The sequence below is a fragment of the Schistocerca gregaria genome, chromosome X, assembly GCF_023897955.1.
Source record: "Schistocerca gregaria isolate iqSchGreg1 chromosome X, iqSchGreg1.2, whole genome shotgun sequence".
In the NCBI taxonomy this organism is placed as follows: domain Eukaryota; kingdom Metazoa; phylum Arthropoda; class Insecta; order Orthoptera; family Acrididae; genus Schistocerca; species Schistocerca gregaria.
This window is the reverse complement of record NC_064931.1, coordinates 312,745,513-312,765,515: the sequence shown is the minus strand read 5'-3', so window position 1 is coordinate 312,765,515 and position 20,003 is coordinate 312,745,513.

Below are 20,003 nucleotides of genomic sequence, written 5' to 3'. Positions count from 1 at the left end.
AATGTAATATTGGTATTGATCACAATTCAAGCAAAGAAACAGAGGTATCTCTCTTTTAACCACAAATAATATTTGGTAAAAACATAAGTAATATCAGCGTATTCTTTCTTTATAGTGTGGTTCAAAATACAATAAAATAATATTGGATAAATTTCTCTACCTGATTCTGGATTCCAAAAGCTGCTTGTTGATTCACTGTACGATTTATAAACACAAGTAAGCAATAATACATCAATATATACTTCTAACATAATTTTATCTAAATCTTCCCATTTGTCACTATACACTCTCTGCCCTCAATATTAGGCACTTGCAACACAATACAGCAGAGTGTTTTGTTCTTAATTACTTGTAAAGAGGATTTGATATCATTTACTCTGGATGGAGCATATCTGGTTAGACAAGGTGTCACTTTCATTGGATGCCCTTCCACGATGTGGAAACAATACCAAACTCCAACTGGTGTTCTTATCTTTCGATTTAACTACTTCCTCAGTTTGCTAATTGTCACTACTAACCTCACTGTGTGGAGCATAGTCTTATGATTCTGACACAGAGTAAATGCTGACTTCACTAGTGTAGTTTTGTTCTTCTGAAATATTGTCCCCACTGTCAGATGCATTGCCTAATGCTTCTAATTCACCTTCAGTTAAGCGATATTTTGCCATCACAACAACACATCACTATTTACTGCAAGAGCTAAAACTGTAACATCTTCCTTCAACAGTCAATTGTGCAAAACCAGTTTCTTACTCTCCAACATTTATATCTACAACAATATAGTGGCTGTTGCTGCAAAAGCAAAAGTGGCCTCATGTGTTGTGTATATTGATATCCACATGGGTCTGAATATAGTGGGATGCAAAACTCATTGAAAGCTGTGCAAAAATCAGTATTAAAACAACTAGGTCATTATTGTCCAAGGAATAGTAGTGTAATAATTTCAACTATAAAAAACAGAATGATGTTTTTCAATAAGTCAAGGTCTTATGGGAAGCTGTTATGAACAGAAACAAATACATAAATTTACAAGCACCAGACATTAGCCCTACATTTAAATTAGCAATAGAAAGATAAATTTATGGTCGCATCATATTGACCCAAAGAGAACAGAAGGGTTAAATACAGTTTCGATATGTTGGCCAAATTTGAATGCTATAACGTATTACCTAAAACGAACGCAAAGTCTATGTAATGATTTTTTGTCTCTGCAAACTTTTTAAAATTTCATGCACTGTTTTACTTACCTTTGTGCAGCACAGTAGCTATGACAAATAACGAAAAGGAATCTGGTCATTTATCAAGTGAACATCTCAGGCTGTAAGATGCTATTGATTAAATTCTCCCTCCAAATAGTGTCCTTAAAATTGGATTATATATTTTACAGAGGCTGGAGCGTCCCCGCAAGCACTTCGATGATAGTTCCTGTGGCCTGAACGTCACTCAGCGCGTTCTGGTATCAGCTGCGCAGACCTGCAGCACGTCATGTGGCACATGATGTGGTTACACGTGTACAAATCATCATGTTAAGCCTTCCATGACATGTGGTTGAGGGTGTTTCCATAGCAACCATGCTGCTGTCGCAGAGGTTGCTGTGTGGAAGCCGCTATTGAGAACAGGGCCTTAACCAAAATTCTCAATCCCCCTTGTTTTGCCCTTGTAGATCTCTCTCTCATTATGTTAACTGAATCTTCCGCGTCGGTTCCTGGTAGACTAACATTATGATAAATGAAAAGCGGTAGTTTGCTTTTGTTCTACTGTTTTACTTTTATTGTGTTAAGCGGTTTTGGTTTACAAGGCCATCTTCAGACATTCACCAAGTATTATCACTAAAGAAGTTACAATGTTCTTAAGCAACACTGGAAGAAAATTTACACATCTAGACTGAAGCAGGAACATCCAGAAGTAGTCAAAAAGCTGCTTCAGGATTTTAGTATTTGGTAGGCGAGATATGTGGCCGAAAAATGCAATACTTCTTTTCCGCATTGTATCAATAATGGATTCACTTTCTTTATACACTCCTGAACTGGACAAAAGTCTCCACTGCCCATTAACTTCGTGTTTCTTACTGATAATTGTTCGCATTATTCTTCTATGAAATTTCTGCAATTTGTCAGTTGTTGCTTGAGTATTTAGTCTGAATAATGTTTCACATGCATATGTTGCTTCCAGTTTAACAACGGAGGAGTAATGTCAAAATATAGCATTTATTGAGAGAAATCTGTTTTTGCAATCAGACCTTTGCCACTAATCGTTCTAGTTGTTCTACCTGAACCTTTGCTTCATCGATATTGTTTGCCAACAGCGCAAAATCATCTGCAAATGCAAGGCAGTTAAGTTGAATTTTTCTTCCAATCTTAACAGATGGTGGGCATATCTTGTTCCATTCACACATGATTTTCTCCAGCACAAAATTGAACAATAATGGAGACAATCCATCGCCTTGTCGAAGGCCAGTATGAACCTCAAAAGGTTCAGAGAACTCATCTCTGAATCTTACTCTAGCTTTAGTATTTCTAAGGGTGACTGCAAAGAGGTTGACAAGTTTCTGATGTAAACCAAATTCTTTAAGAATTGAAAGTAGAAATTCACGATGGATATTATCATAGTCTTCTTTAAAATCGACGAACGTGATCACTAATTTCCTGTCCCTGACCCTTTGATGTTGCATTATCCATTTTAGACTAACAATTTGGTCAGGACAGCTTCATCCTGGACGAAAGCCTCCTTGAGATTAACCTAGTTTACCATCAAGTTGTTCATGAATTCTGAAATACAGAACCTTGGAAAAATTTTAATAAGTATTATCCAGCAGGGATATATCCCTATAAGTATTTGGAACCAATCTATGTCCTATTTTGTATAGTGGATGGATTACTGCAACATTCCATTCCTCTGGTAACTTCCCAGTATTCCAAATGTCAGTAAGATGTTTGTGTAAGTTCAGAATAATTTGTACATTTGCATATTTCTAAAGTTCTGCCACTAGTTGGTTCTCACCTGCTGCTTTATAATTCTGAAGTGAGTTAATCGCTGCTTGTACTTCATCTGGTTGTGGTGATATAACTTTTTCTAAATGTGTTTTGTTTCTTGGATTGGGGTATAATTTCAAATGATGTTCAGGTTCTGCGCTATTTAGTAACTGTTTGAAAAATTTAGCCAGGATCATTGAATTGTCATAATTGTTATGTGCTACCTTTCCGTTTGTATCCTTCATCATAAGAGTAGGTAGAGTGTTTTTCGACTGGTACTGTTTGAATTTCTGATAGTAATCTCTCGTTTTGTGGCGATTGAAGGCATCGTCGATAGATTTTAGCAAGTACTTATGAAATTGCCTTTTGACCCTTCTAATTTCTTTGGCGGTTGATCGTCTAGCATTTATTAATTCCTCCCTGGAGCTTTCAGTTCTCTTTTGTTGGTCATTTAACAAGGCCTTATGTTTACGTTGAATCGCTACATCACAATCGTCATTCCACCAATCATGTTTCTTGCGTTTCCGTACAGGACCTACCTCTTCAGCCATGGCTTTTAATCGATTGACAGTGGCCTCTAGATTGTCACTTAAAGGTATTGATCTCTCGTAATGTATCTTATTGGATTATAGAACCATTTTTTCTTTTTTCTCTGCAAATAGCCAGAACAAAATTCAGTAGTAACATACTAAAAAAACCTTTCCATTGTCCCAACTAAACGTTCAGCCTATTTTTATTTATTTTTGTTTCTAATCGTCAACCTCCTTCTGTAATGCAAAAAATCTCATTCTTTATTAGTTTGTTATTGTTACTGTTATTACTGTTATTCATTCAGTGCTGACGACACACTCGGTTCGCATTTCATACTCATCACTTTTTGCTCTGATACGAGTTCGTATGGAACAATATGTGTAAAAATTTTCCATAATTCTGTTGTCCAATCCAGTGTGAATCGTTCTAAAGAATGGTATTTACTGCCATAGTTTACAATGCTTGTTTTTAAATTACCAGTTTCTTAGTTCCAGCATCGTCATAATCGGTAGTATAAATCAGAAAGGTAAAAATTACATTCGGAGATCAAGTGGTTGTACAGAGATAGCAGTACTGTGCACACGGCTAGATTGAGAATGCTCTCTCTTAAGTTCAGAGTTTAGATGATTAATTTTGGATAGAAACCGATATGGCCACTGCACTTATGACTGATGACACATGAACACTGAAAAAGTTAGGATATCTCGTGAGAGAAGTTCCTAATCTGTTCTTGTAGTACAGCAACAATCGCTATTATAAGTCATAAGCCTTTATCAATGATAATCCGAAGATACTGTCAAAAATTTGTGCTAGCTCTAGTCACAGTAAATCAAATGAAAAGATAATATTAAGAGAATATTACTAGAATTTGGCACCAATCCCAAAAGTAAGTAAACCATCATGAGCTGCTAAACATCGTCAGCAATATTGCCAAGTCTCAACTGTTCTAGCAGTTTGAAGAAAAGTTGGGATATCTCGTGAGAGAAGTTCCTAATCTGTTCTTGTAGTACAGCAACAATCGCTATTATAAGTCACAAGCCTTTATCAATGATAATCCGAAGATACTGTCAAAAATTTGTGCTAGCTCTAGTCACAGTAAATCAAATGAAAAGATAATATTAAGAGAATATTACTAGAATTTGGCACCAATCCCAAAAGTAAGTAAACCATCATGAGCTGCTAAACATCGTCAGCAATATTGCCAAGTCTCAACTGTTCTAGCAGTTTGAAGAACATGGACAGATCACAAAGTCCTCACTGCCATTCACAGCCTGCTCCATTCATTCCTCAGTGGAGCTGCCTTACCACACGATAATCTAAGGGATAACTTCAAACTGACAGGAGATATCACAATTGAAAAATACAGACGAGTTGCACACTTGCCCTGTTCTGGTTTTGACTACAGTTTATTTTAACAAAACTAAAAATGTGTGCAAAACGATCTTGTTCAAAATGCCAAGAAACAGATAATAAGCACTTTTGGCCTCAAATTGTGGATTCACAATAAAAAATTGAATGTATGACTACTGAACCAGAAACAAAACGGAAGAAATAGGTAAATGTGCAGTTGTGTACTTTCATTTATTTTCACCTCCAGATGTACCATAGGTAGCACTTACTGTTGGCGTTCGTAGACAGAAATTTGAATCGTCAATTTTACCTGAGGACCAGAAATTTAAAAGACTGTATAATGCTTCGGATCCATGCATATAGCAATGAATGACAACACATGCAGATGAGCACTTATTACTGACAATTATCACACACAGAAGAAAATATACATATTCGCCCTCTAGTGTATGAGGCGTGCGGGCTCTGACCTACGACAGCCGCCCAACCGAGTGCTCTTTCGTAACTGAACTTCCTCTCACCGTGGCGAGTGTTCCATTAGCCGCCCTTCGAGGGTTGGCGTCCTGGCCATTGCCCCTCAGATACAAATAGTTCGAGAGAGGTCAGCACTCGCCAGTGACTCGGTCGTGTGTAGTGACTGAACATACCAGCCACCACAGACATATAAATATCTTTTCAAATGGTGCAGGTCCTGCTAAAGAGTAAAGGAGAACATATGGAAATACATATATCACTGCGTCTTTCAACCAGTTTTTCTGTTACTACAGTTTGTAACTGGCGCCCGAGAAACAGAATCACATAAACAAGGAATAAACGCGATCATAAAAAATGGTGACATTCACAGAGTCTCCTGCAAAGTAAGAACAGAACAAGAGAAAGAAAGTGAACAAGAAAAGAAAAGGCACAAATACACTGTTCACTTCTGCGTCACTTCACAAGGTAAAGGACATGTATCGCAGACTGGTCTGTTGAAAGTCCCTTGTGGTGTACGGACAGTGGCCACTTGCACCAGTTTGTCGCGCCCAGGGTGTACTCCTTCAATGATGCCCAGCTTCCAGAATAAGGGTAGCAGTTTATCTGCCCTTACTACGACCAATGAGCCAGGCTGTTCATTCTGACTGGAGCCTGTCCACTTAGGCCACTGCTGCAGATGATGTAGGTAGTCAGATGATCTGCGCCGCCGTAAGATCTGGAACCCCACACTGTGAGCAAACTCAGTTTGGCTATACCTTGATCTGGCTGAGGGATGCTTGTCATAGCGGTTCCAATCAGGAAATGGTCTGGGGTGAGGACCTGAGGTTCAGAAGGATCCCAAGATAGTGGTGTGATAGGACAAGAATTGAAGCAAGCAGTATGACCAGTCAGGTTTGGCAGCTTTTCAAATGTTGGACATAAGGTTCCCATCGTTCGCCGCAAGTGGTACTTGAATGATTTCCCTCCTGCTTCCCATATTCCGTCAAAGTGTGGTGATGCTGGGGGAATGAAGTGCCAATCGATGCCTTACTCATGCGTGAAGTTTTGCACCTGTTTCTGCCGATGATGACTGCTCACAGCAGCTTGTAACTCACAAAGTACTCGACTATCTCCGCCAAAGTTTGTGCCGTTGTCGCTGTATAAGTTTTGGCACCTACTTCATCGTGACAAATCTTCTAAGGGCTGACAAGAATCCTTCATTAGTCGTGTTGCCAACTACCTCCAAATGCACTGCTCGTGTCACCAGGCACACCGACAGGGCAACATACCACATTTCCTTTAATTTGGATTGCCATGAGCCAGGTTTCATATGGAACAGTCGTGTGTAATCAACCCTACAGTTGGAGAAGTGCCCCACAACTTCTACGTGTGGGCGTGGCAAGAGTCCCATGAGCTGATATGCAGGATTTGCCTTTAATCAATGATAAGTCAAGCACTGATGCAGAACACCCGTGATTGCATTTTGTCCGTTAGGTATCCAATATTGATTCCCGAGAGATGTAAGCATCAGTTGACACGCAGCGTGGGAAAGACGAAGATGTTCATCTTTCCAGTCTTGTGAGATGAGGGTCAGGTGGCAGTATGAGTTGGTGCTTCTCCTCATATGACGGATCAGCATTTCGTAGCCTGCCGCCAGCCCCTAGTAATCTCATGACTCCGAGGATAGGATGCAATGATTTGTGTTTGCCATTCATGTCTACTAGCTTGTTAGTCTCCAGCTGGTAGATTTCTGTTGCATATGTGGCTTCTTGTGGTAATCTGACACACGGCAGCAAGGCATTCTGCAGTTCATTGAGAGACAAGTTAGCAGTTACTCTTGTTTTCCTTGTAGTTTTGCCGTTATTATAAATCTTATACAGTATGACATTATTCTCTATAATCGTGACAACTTCGAGAATCTACAGATGAGATCATCTTGGATTACTCTGCTGATGCGACAGAGGACTTAACTCCTGAGATGCGTAACCGCTAGAAGCATCTAATACTGGCCATGAAGTGACGTCTTCTTTAAGTCAGGCTGATCTTTCCCACCACAGGCTTTTTTCTCGCGGGTCTGCAGCAGATAATCCTCGCGAAGTCAGAGTAGCTGGGTTTTTCATTGCAGACACACGGTTTCATACCGCAGCTGCTGTGGTGTCCTGTATCTCGGAAACACGGTTCCCCACGAACGTCTTCCACCATGTGAGTGGACCCACAAGCCATGCCAGCACAATGGCTGAGTCAGCCCACAGGTACGTTCGTTCGATGTCTACACCCAGAGCGCGAACAACGTGATGCAGTTGTCGTGAAAGCAAGAGAGCCCCACAGAGTTCCAAGCGAGGTAAGAACAGCTTTATCAGCGGAGATACTATTGTTTTGGAACTCAGTAGTTTGACACATGTGACTCCATGCTGATTAGCTAATTTCACATAGACACAACAGCCATAGGCCTTCTCCGAAGCATCGCAGAATCCATGCAGTTGTATGCTGACAGGTGTCCCACCTGCAATGACTTTACGATCAACGCGAATGTTGTCTGTCATACGAATTCCACTGCATAGTGTCTGCCACGAGCAGTGTGACTCTGGAGGCAAGCTCACGTCGCACGTTAACTTACGCTGCCATAGACGTTGCAAAAATATCTTGAATGTGATCATAGTGGGGCTAATTAACCCCAACGTATCAAAAATAGATAACATGACAGACAGTCACTTTTTGTGAAGCTGTCGACATTACGTGCTGGTCTGACATCGTCCACAAATTAATCAGCAACTGGATATCAGAGTAAACCTAACGATTTAATATCCTCGTCGTTATCAAGCTCTAGAGGTAGCTTTGTTGCTCACAACTCTGATGGGATATTTTTGAGTACATCTGCACTGTTGCTGCACCATTTACGTAATGAGAACCCATGTTTCTTCAATAGCTTTTTGAGATCTTGCTGGGCATTGATTGCAGCCTCTGCATTATCGCAGCCTGAGATACAATCGTCAAGAATGTTTGCTGCCTCGATCCGCTCACCCTCTTCATCAGCTAATTGTAACAGACACCGTACTGCAGGAAAAGGTGCACGAGTCATTCCGTACGTGAATGTCTTTCATTGGTATTCCTGAAGTGGCGCAGATCTATCACTCCTCCATAATATTCTTTGGTTCAAATGGTTCAAATGGCTCTGAGCACTATGCGACTTAACTTCTCAGGTCATCAGTCGCATAGAACTTAGAACTAATTAAACCTAACTAACCTAAGGATATCACACACATCCATGCCCGAGGCAGGATTCGAACCTGCGACCGTAGCAGTCGCGCGGTTCCGGACTGCGCGCCTAGAACCGCTAGACCACCGCGGCCGGCTATTCTTTGGTAACTGCTATCGTCATGCGCTACCAGAACTTGTCGATACATCTTCTCTATGTCTGCTGTGAAGGCAATACGGTGCATGCGGAAGCGTAATATTACGGAGCACAAAGCATTTTTAATGGTTAGACCTACCATTAGCAAACTGTTTACTGGCAAATTCGTGTTCGTTTTGCGGAACAATCAAACACTACTCTTGTTCTGGCTTCTTTAAGAACAGCATGGTGTCACATGTAATACGAAATGGCATCTGTCGTGACTACTAGTTCCATATATCGTAAGCTTTCAAACTCCCTCATAAACTCTGTGTAGTTTTCCTTCAGCTTCGGTTGTTTCGGTAGTTTCTGTTCAGTCTGAGAGAAGGTATTTGCTGCAGTGTGGAAATAATTGCCTAATTGACTCGGCTCTTCCCGAAACGGAAGACGAACAACGAATCTGCCAGTAGAATCTTTAGTTGTGTGTTCCACAAAGCGTGCTTCGTATTGCTCCTCTTCTTTCGTCATTACAATACGATTTAATTCCCCTATCTTCCAGAATTTCTTCACTACTATCTGAACGACGGGGTCGGTTTTTACAAAGCACGACACGACCGGCCGCCTGGGAGAAATGATGTGCTCTACCGTTTGATACTGTACTGGCATAACCTAACCTAGTTCTTTATCTTGTAAAACAGGACCATCAGTTCCTGTGGAAATATTCCTTGCCTTCTGAATGCGTGAACAAACTTCTGCTCCCAGCAACACGCCGATCTTGCCAGGTGACCAAAATTCTGGATCAGCGAGTTGTACACTTGGCAAGTCCCACGTACTGGGATCGGTTGTTTGTTCCAGCAAGGCGTCAGTTATCCACGGCAAAACTAAACATTCGACAGATAACATGAAATTGTTTATACAGGAGCCGACTTGATCAGAGACAAGGTGTTTTGTTGCTGAGAGGATTGCACCTATTCCTCGTATCAGTACTCTGCTGTGTCATTTTTGAAGTCTGACAGTGAAGCGTTGTGCGCATGCTTCCGATATAAAGCATGACTGCAACCCAGAATCCAAGAGAGCAAAAGTTTGCCATTTGCCACTGCTATCTTGCAACCGTATTCTCTCTGTAGCAAGCAACACTCGTTTGCCAAGACTGACTTTCAGGGAGTCATAGCTTGATGTGCTTGACGGATGTATGCCATTGCGCTTGTGTTGCGTTCACTTGGACAGTCCTTCATTGCTCCATCTTGTGTGTGTTCTATTTATGCGAGTAGCAACGTGTCGTGCCGTTTCCGACAAGCAAACAGATTTGCAATTGGATCACTCTTCAGACAATTGTAGCTTTCGCTACACGCGGCCTGCCTGAATTTGTTGCACATGTGCAGCGCATGAGGCAGATAGCGCATTACACATGCAGAACTAGTAGCTATGTAGATTTGTCTCGAATGCCCACAGCGCTTGGCGTTGGAGGCAGTCTGCTGTTTGTTCCGAGATGTGCTGTGCTGTAGTCGTACTATAGCCTTGACGATTTCCAATGATTTGCATTTATTTTCGAGAAAAGCACATGTCTCTTTGAATTTTGGGAAGGTATTGGAACCCAGACTGGCTTCAAGTTCTGTTCTTATGGAGTGATCAACTTTTCCTATAAGGAGCGGTGATGTAATTATGTGTTGAAGGATACATCTAGTTGTAATGCCATCAGCTCAAGCTCACTGCTTGAAGACTCGTTAAGCAGTGCACGAAGTTCACTTGCTCATGCCCATGTCATTGTCGGCAACGTTAACAAGTTCTTCAGATGTGCCGACGCAATCAATCTGTCGCAAACCATATCAAATGCTATCTTAAAATTAGTGCTAGTTACCGGAAGATGGGCAATTATACACTCCTAGAAACTGAAATAAGAACACCGTGAATTCATTGTCCCAGGAAGGGGAAACTTTATTGACACATTCCTGGGGTAAGATGCATCACATGATCACACTGACAGAACCACAGGCACATAGACACAGGCAACAGAGCATGCACAATGTCGGCACTAGTACAGTGTATATCCACCTTTCGCAGCAATGCAGGCTGCTATTCTCCCATGGAGACGATCGTAGAGATGCTGGATGTAGTCCTGTGGAACGGCTTGCCATGCCATTTCCACCTGGCGCCTCAGTTGGACCAGCGTTCGTGCTGGACGTGCAGACCGCGTGAGACGACGCTTCATCCAGTCCCAAACATGCTCAATGTGGGACAGATCCGGAGATCTTGCTGGCCAGGGTAGTTCACTTACACCATCTAGAGCACGTTGGGTGGCACGGGATACATGCGGACGTGCATTGTCCTGTTGGAACAGCAAGTTCCCTTGCCGGTCTAGGAATGGTAGAACGATGCGTTCGACGACGGTTTGGATGTACCGTGCACTATTCAGTGTCCCCTCGACGATCACCAGAGGTGTACGGCCAGTGTAGGAGATCGCTCCCCACACCATGATGCCGGGTGTTGGCCCTGTGTGCCTCGGTCGTATGCAGTCCTGATTGTGGCGCCAAACACGCATACGACCATCATTGGCACCAAGGCAGAAGCGACTCTCATCGCTGAAGACGACACGTCTCCATTCGTCCCTCCATTCACGCCTGTCGCGACACCACTGGAGGCGGGCTGCACGATGTTGGGGCGTGAGCGGAAGACGGCCTAACGGTGCGCGGGACCGTAGCCCAGCTTCATGGAGACGGTTGCGAATGGTCCTCGACGATACCCCAGGAGCAACAGTGTCCCTAATTTGCTGGGAAGTGGCGGTGCGGTCCCCTACGGCACTGCGTAGGATCCTACGGTCTTGGCGTGCATCCGTGCGTCGCTGCGGTCCGGTCCCAGGTCGACGGGCACGTGCACCTTCCGCCGACCACTGGCGACAACATCGATGTACTGTGGAGACCTCACGCCCCACGTGTTGAGCAATTCGGAGGTACGTCCACCCGGCCTCCCGCATGCCCACTATACGCCCTCGCTCAAAGTCCGTCAACTGCACATACGGTTCACGTCCACGCTGTCGCAGCATGCTACCAGTGTTAAAGACTGCGATGGAGCTCCGTATGCCACGGCAAACTGGCTGACACTGACGGCGGTGGTGCACAAATGCTGCGCAGCTAGCGCCATTCGACGGCCAACACCGCGGTTCCTGGTGTGTCCGCTGTGCCGTGCGTGTGATCATTGCTTGTACAGCCCTCTCGCAGTGTCCGGAGCAAGTATGGTGGGTCTGACACACCGGTGTCAATGTGTTCTTTTTTCCATTTCCATTAGTGTATTTTGAGCTTCATCTAAGCAAATGATGATATTCAGCAATGTCCTCTAATTCCTCACTATTTACCACGAGACTCGTAAATTGTCATCAAAACGCCTCAACTGCATTACATTACGTTTGAATTATGTCAGCTTATGGTTTGCAGCTTGATGCTACGTTTTGGTGGACTCATGGCAATTCCAGAATCTACAGTGGCATGATTTTTGCATTGCTATCTCAGTTTTTTCGAAACCTCGAAGACCATATTTTCGAAGGATTCCCTGTCGTCAGCATGTATGTCTACGTCTTCAAACAATTCGTGCTATGACCGCGTGTCTTCACACTTCTCCAAGGCCTTTGGCAACGGTTCTAGCCGGACAGTAATATCCAAAGTCTCCGATTTCCCTGTTACGTCAAATTCGTTTGCAAACTTTAATAACCGCGAGAGGCTTGCTTTCGCAACTGAGCGCGTAGTAACAACTTTCTTTCTTAACACTTCATCCATCACGAAACGTTAGCGGTAGCATGCATGAGCAGAAGCAGCTGTTGAGGTGAGTGGCAATTTACAGGAAGCAGGATAATCAAATCAGTACTTCGCTTATAGATGCACCCTGTCGACGCCGCTGGCTGTGTCCCCATGTTGCTCCGCTCAAGTTCGCCACTGCCGTTCCGCCCATGGAGGGCTGCCGCCGCACTCTACTACGTCGAATCCCTCACAGTCCGCCCAGGAGGACCAAAATGTTAGCGTCCGTAGACAAAAATTTGAATAGTCAGTTCTACCGGAGGATCAGGAATTTAAAAGACTGCATAATGGTTCGGATCCGTTTGCACTTCAATGAACGACAACATATATAGAGAAGCAGTCATTATTGACAACTATCACACACAAAAGAAAATATACATATTCACCCTTTAGTGTATGAGGCGCGCGGTGCTCTTCCACAAATGAAGTCACTCGCCGTGGCGCGTGTCCCGTTAGCCGCCCTTGGAGGGGTGGTAGGGGTGGTGTCCTGACAATTGCCCTTCAGGTACAAATAACTCGAGAGAGGGCAGCACTCTTCAGTGACTCGGTCAACTATACCGATCAAACACATACTAACAACCTAGTTAATTGAATCTGTTCAGAGACTTTTTTTTTTTTGGGTGATGTAACTTGGCATTCGCTAAGCGGAATACTGTGGGTATTCCTGAGAGGTTTCCATGAGACATAGAGGTAACTGCTCTCTCATTGCTATAATCGTAGCAGAGGTAGATAGATCACAACGTGACAGATGAGAGTAAGGGTAGCTTATGTTTTAAACAACCTTCTTGGTATTAAAAGTTTACTTTACTAACGCGACGTGATGTCGTAAACAGGAATTATTCAGAATATTTCATCCATCTGACAAGCAAGAGTCAAGAGAATTTAGCAGGATCAATGAATCCGACAACTGCATATCAGTCATAACAACAGCTCTGACAACCAATGCCTACGATATTTCAGTCTTCTCTACTCTAGTTGGCAAGAAGAATGAATTTGCGTAGCTGGAATCGTTCATTGTCGGTTCTGGACACCCAATGTAGCACAGTGTCTTGCACGAGGTTGGATGTCCAGATACGATCATGCAGGAATCCAGCTACGAAAACGTTTTCTTCTTGGCACTAGCGTAGCCAAGGTTCTGTAACACCATAACCATTGTTTGGCAACTCTTTTTGTCATAATAGTAATATGCGGTTGTGGGACTGATTTATGCTGCTAAATTCGCTTGATCTTTTCTGACAGCTCCATGAAATCTTCTGAATAATTGCCACTTATCACAACCTGCTACAGATACCTACAAATTTGTGACTATGACCATCGTTTACCATTGGCCCAGCTGTTGGTTATAGTGTTACAGTTGTAAATGGAAGATAATATTTGATGAATTTATCTGCTGCTGTTCGAATGAGTTATAACAGTGGATAAATTAAGGTTTCTAATTGTTTCTGGAGTCTAAAACTAAAGCAGTAAATGTCTATTTCCCCGTCCCATGTTTAATTCACGATATAATCATACAAACTGTCAACAGATGTCTGCACAGTTGTGTTCTGCACGGAAGATGCCATTTCGGTTAACGGACAACCACGCCAACGGTGGCGTCAGGGCACTTCTCAAACGGAGTAGTGTTTGCCGGGTAGTTCCATATCCACAATCGCCATGTACACACCCACAGACGGTGCAGTATGGCACAGAGAAGGGGCCTACCAGATTATCTGCGGTGGAGGGGCATAGGAAGAATGGAAGCAGGACAGTCGCAAACTGATGTTTGCCCAGTGGCTTAATGTGAATCGGCCTGTTCTTTTTTGGATGTGGCGACAGTTTATAGAGATCGAAACTATCCCAGAGCAGGGTGCGGCTGACCACGTGTAACATCAGAAAGACAGAACTGTTATTTGGCTGTGAGGGCACGACGGTACCACCTTAGTACTGCACGGCAACTGCCATCTGACCTCGCAGAATGCAATGGAGGTGTTGCATCGAGACAAACGGTGTACAGAAGCCTTCGGCATAGTGCTGTTTACTGTTGGAGACCTGCTGCATGTGTACCTCTGACACATCTTCACTTAAGAGAACGTCTAGAGTTGTCAACATGCCATCTGGGCAGTCAAACAGTGGGCCAATGTTTTTGCCACAGATGAGTCCCCATATTGTCTGTAGAGCGATTCTCGATGGATTCGCATCTGCAGTGAAAGTGGAACACGATTTCAGGAGACAAAATTGTGGAAAATAAACGATATCGAAGAGGATCCCTAATGGTGTGGGCAGGAATTATGTTGACCAGTCGAATACCTCTTCATGGAATTGTACGGGTGAATCAGCAATGTTTAACTGTTGTCAGGTATCGTGACGAGACCTTAGAACCTCATGTGCAATTGTTGCGAGGAGCTGTGGGCCCAGACTACGTACTGATGGACTATAATACTCAGCTTCATAGAGTATAGGTGGTTGATGTTTCCTTGGAACGGAAGATATTGCACGTACGGCGTGGCATGCTCGCTCTCCCGATCTGAATCGCATAGAGCACGTCTGGGATGCACTAGGGAGATGCGTTGCATCACATCAGCATCCGCCAGACACTCTCCAAGACTTTCGCTTTCGAGCAGCTCTGCAGGAAGAACAGGCGTTAGTTCCTCAACATGAGACTGATGACATCATGTACAGCATGCTCCATCGTTGTTAGGCCTTTATTGCAGTCAGGGGTGGCTACACCCCATACTGAACACATTAACCAGTTGTCAGAATGTGTGTGCAAATATGCAAAGTTGGAAAAACTATGAACATGATTATCTATCTCATGCATGTTGCAGTTGTATACATTTTGTATTCTTTACGTTGTTTCTACTTTACTAAGACTCGTTTCTACTGTTTTGTGACAAAATAAACATAACATTGAAAAATTTCTATTTGTTGCTTTAATTTTGGACACCAGTGTAAATTAATGTGGATATCCGGTGTAATCAAATACGTGTTTCACTTGTGAAGTTCGATTATGAATATAAATCGTAAGCCTTCTGGCAACCTCATTTAAGTACCTCGTGAGAGCAGACATAGTGATGTGCTTTTGATTAGTGGCTACGAAGCAACAAAACTAAAAAAAAGCAACTGGAAAGATTCGAAGGAACTATCAGTGACATGGATTTGGATTGTTTTCATCGATTAGGGATCAAACAAGAAGAGAACACTATGAAAGCAATGAACTGGCTATTTGGTATGCATTATACAGTGTGTCTCAAACCTTCTGCCTCAAATTGAAACAGGCTATACTGTGTCCACAACTGATTTTACTGATACAGGGAACCAAGGGTTCGAAATACATATTTATTGTGTTACGGAAACATACAGCATACAACGCATCACAAAAACCCAGAAATTGTGGAAAGTGATGACTGCCAGTCTCAGTGGATGCATAGCAATGAAGCATGCAGTTCTACTACACTCTCTCAAAGATCCCTGGCACCTGTTTACACCAAGAAAACTGCAGCTTGGGTCCTAGCAAGGCGGTCTTCATCTGTTTCTACAGGGTTTCATACACCAACGTCTTGACATAACCTCTGAGCATTGCGAATAGAAGTGCGTTGACTCCTGGCGCCTTAACACATGTAGCATAGGACAGGTGGCGTGCCCGCTAACTACAAGCAGAACTGTCGCTTGAGAATCAAGTTGACGTGATTTTGCCGTATCAGAAATTGTATGTTGGTAGTGTCTGTGCTTATTTTGTGAGTTTGTCTAAAGTGTTGTGAGTGAACGTTGCAGAGTTGCAGGCAGCGGTGATAAATGGTTTAAAGCGTTGTAGTTACTTTGTTTTTAAAGAAGATGAAGAACAACAAAAAAAGTACCTACGTGCTTTGTTCCAGCGTGAAAATCTGGCTACAGAGAAAGTAAGGATAAGCAATTTTAGGACCTCCAAGAAACGAAGTAGAGTTTTCCAAATGGATGAGAGCAATACCTCGGAAAGACAGAGATCAGAATCACAACTGTTTAGTGTGTGATTCACATTTTAGTGGGGAACTTATCACAAAAGCGCACTTGTTTGTCATTGACGGTCAACAAATTATAATTAAAATACAAAGGTGTTCTCTAAAACCAGGAGCCGTTCCTCATTTATTTTCCAATTTACCGAAATATATGTCGAAAGTATTGCGCAACAGAAAATCGCCGCTGCAAAGGAAATGTTGAACTAGAAGTTATGATGTCTCTCAGCGTTCCTTCTGTCAAGCAATTTTTCTGGAAGTAAACGGTACCGGATGTAGCAGTAATTTCATCAAAAAGAACATTAAAGTGTAAGAAACTGGAAGTCGTGCGACCACACAATAAATTAAGAACAGCGTAGGCCGAAATAAATCTTCTGCGAAAGCAACTCTCAGACGAAAAGTTTAAGACGGTTCAGTCACATCTCCTAGATCATTCTAAAGTACGTAAGAAACAGAAAATCTTAGTAGATACTAGGATAAAGAAAAGCCAGTTGGAAAACAACAGGGTAATGCAGCTTGATAGCCAGTTCCTTTTGGACAGTGTGGTCTTAAAAATTAAATCACCAAATGGGTACAGATATTGAAGCACAGATTGTTGCCACTTCTTTCCGAAACACATCTACGAAATCTAAAAAAGGTCTCAAATTCTCATATAGAAACAATCCACACGCAGTGAAAGCGATTAAGAATTATTTTCGGGAATGACGAGATGAAAACAAACGCTTAGCGGTGTTGATTTTTGATGAAGTTAAGCTCTAAGAAGAACTGCATTTCGATAGTACTTCGTTCAAAGTTGATGGGTTTGTCAATTTAGGGGAATGACCCGTGGTCTAGGGGTATTCTCCGCTCAGGGACTGGGTGTTGTGTTGTCCTAATCATCATCATTTCATCCCCATCGACGCGCAAGTCGCCAAAATGGCGTCAAATCGAAAGACTTGCACCAGGCGAGCGGTCTACCCGACGGGAGGCCCTCGCCAAACGACATCATCATCATCACCATAATAATATGACCCCGAAGGAAAACAGTGTAAGAAAATCAAGAAACACGGAAACAGAATTATTCTTAGTTTAATACCGTCTGAGACATCTAGACCTCCTGCAACGGACACGATATGCTAACGTCTATTTGGCGTCACGTATCCCCCATTTTGCACAGATACTCCCCATATCACCTACCCTGGCTCACCGCATGTTGGCGGTTTTGGGATCCTTTGTTAATACGGGCATGTTATTTAAGATTCGTTACGAGTCCCTAACCCTCCCGAGGAGCAGAGGGGGTTTAGGCCTTTGTCATGTTCAGAACAGAGCGAAGGCCCTGTTTGTCAGCTGTCACCTGCAACTGTGGCGACGAAGTCCGACGTGCCTCACAAGTCTCTTACTGGAAACCTTACGACCAAACTCACTCGCACCCCCTGTGATGATATCAGACATCCCTGCACCTTTCTTCTACATTAGCCAATTCTTCCTTGAATTAAGCTACATCCGCACTGCACTACTACCCACACGCTTGATGATGACAAGGGCGATATATGCTGCCATGCAAATGAACATGACGCCGAATGTGATTGAAAGCAAACACCCCAATACAAAGTGGCGCGCTGTGTGGCAGGCAGTGAATGCCACCACCCTTGATACTGAGGTGCAATCTGCATGGTACGTAACTGTTACTGGGAAACAGTTGTGCCAGTCCCGCCTACATCACATCCACCTCGCTGATTCCCCCTTGTGTGCCACATGCCAAGTGATTGACACAGATGGACATCGTTTCGAATGCGGGTCGGCAAAGGACGTATGGTATTTGGTGCGTCAGATATTGGCTTTTCTCACACGCACGACTCCTGACAGGATAACTAGCCGATCACTTCTTTTCCCCGATAAGATTTATTTCCCAAGAGCAAAAACGAACTCTGTGACGTGGATCAGCGGCCACGCTGTTCACTACCTCTTCGGTAATGGCGAAAAGACAGTACCCGATTTTTGGTATTACCTCAACGAACGACATTGTGCGATCGTCAAGAACCCTAAATACAGGCAATATTTTTCTAATTTCCTTTGGAGCGCATTCCATAATCCGCCTCGCAGCTGGATTATCGATGACATGAGAGGATAACCATAGAACCTCGCCCAGTTCCTTTTTTTATGAGATTTGAACAAACAGCGGAAACGACACAGCAACGAGAAGACAGTCATCGAAAAATTCGCAGCGGGCTATAGTATGGAGCATCCTTTGTCGTAACTGGACGACTTCCTATTATTCTGTTTATGTAGCCGAAGAGGAACTGCCTTCCTTTTATACATTTGTATAAAAATAAAATGAAATAAAAGAAAAAAAAGGGGTACCGTCTTTGATTCATAATCAAAACTTCTTTGGTCCCGGGTTCGATCCCCGCCACTGCCTAAATTTTGATAAATATACAGCATTGGCGGCCGAAGACTTCCGGCACAAGAAGTCAGCCTCATTCTGCCAACGGCCTTGTCAAAGAGGGCGGAGGAGCGGATAGAGGTTCAGGGCACTCTCTTGTCCTAGGGGTGGGAAATTGCCCCTAAAGGCGGAAGAATCAGCAATGATCAACGACATGAGGATGCAGATGGCAATGGAAACCACTGCATTAAAGACACGTAACGTGTATCCACAGGACATGTGGCCTGTAGTTGAAGAAGTGTCATGATGATCTCTCCATTGCCAAAAGATTCCGGAATAGTCCCCCATTCGGATCGCCAGGAGGGGACTGCCAAGGTGGAGGTTACCATGAGAAAAAGATTGAATAATCAACGAAAGGATAATGTTCTACGAGTCGGGGCGTGGAATGTCAGAAGCTTGAACGTGGTAGGGAAACTAGAAAATCTGAAAAGGAAAATGCAAAGGCTCAATCTAGATATAGTAGGGGTCAGTGAAGTGAAGTGGAAGGAAGACAAGGATTTCTGGTCAGATGAGTATCGGGTAATATCAACAGCAGCAGAAAATGGTATAACAGGTGTAGGATTCGTTATGAATAGGAAGGTAGGGCAGAGGGTGTGTTACGTGAACAGTTCAGTGACTGGGTTGTTCTAATAAGAATCGACAGCAGACCAACACCGACAACGATAGTTCAGGTATACATGCCGACGTCGCAAGTCGAAGATGAACAGATAGAGAAAGTGTATGAGGATATTGAAAGGGTAATGCAGTATGTAAAGGGGGACGAAAATCTAATAGTCATGGGCGACTGGAATGCAGTTGTAGGGGAAGGGGTAGAAGAAAAGGTTACAGGAGAATATGGGCTTGGGACAAGGAATGAAAGAGGAGAAAGACTAATTGAGTTCTGTAACAAGTTTCAGCTAGTAATAGCGAATACCCTGTTCAAGAATCACAAGAGGAGGAGGTATACTTGGAAAAGGCCGGGAGATACGGGAAGATTTCAATTAGATTACATCATGGTCAGACATAGATTCCGAAATCAGATACTGGATTGTAAGGCGTACCCAGGAGCAGATATAGACTCAGATCACAATATAGTAGTGATGAAGAGTAGGCTGAAGTACAAGACATTAGTCAGGAAGAAACAACACGCAAAGAAGTGGTATACAGAAGTTCTAAGGAATGACGAGATACGTTTGAAGTTCTCTAACGCTA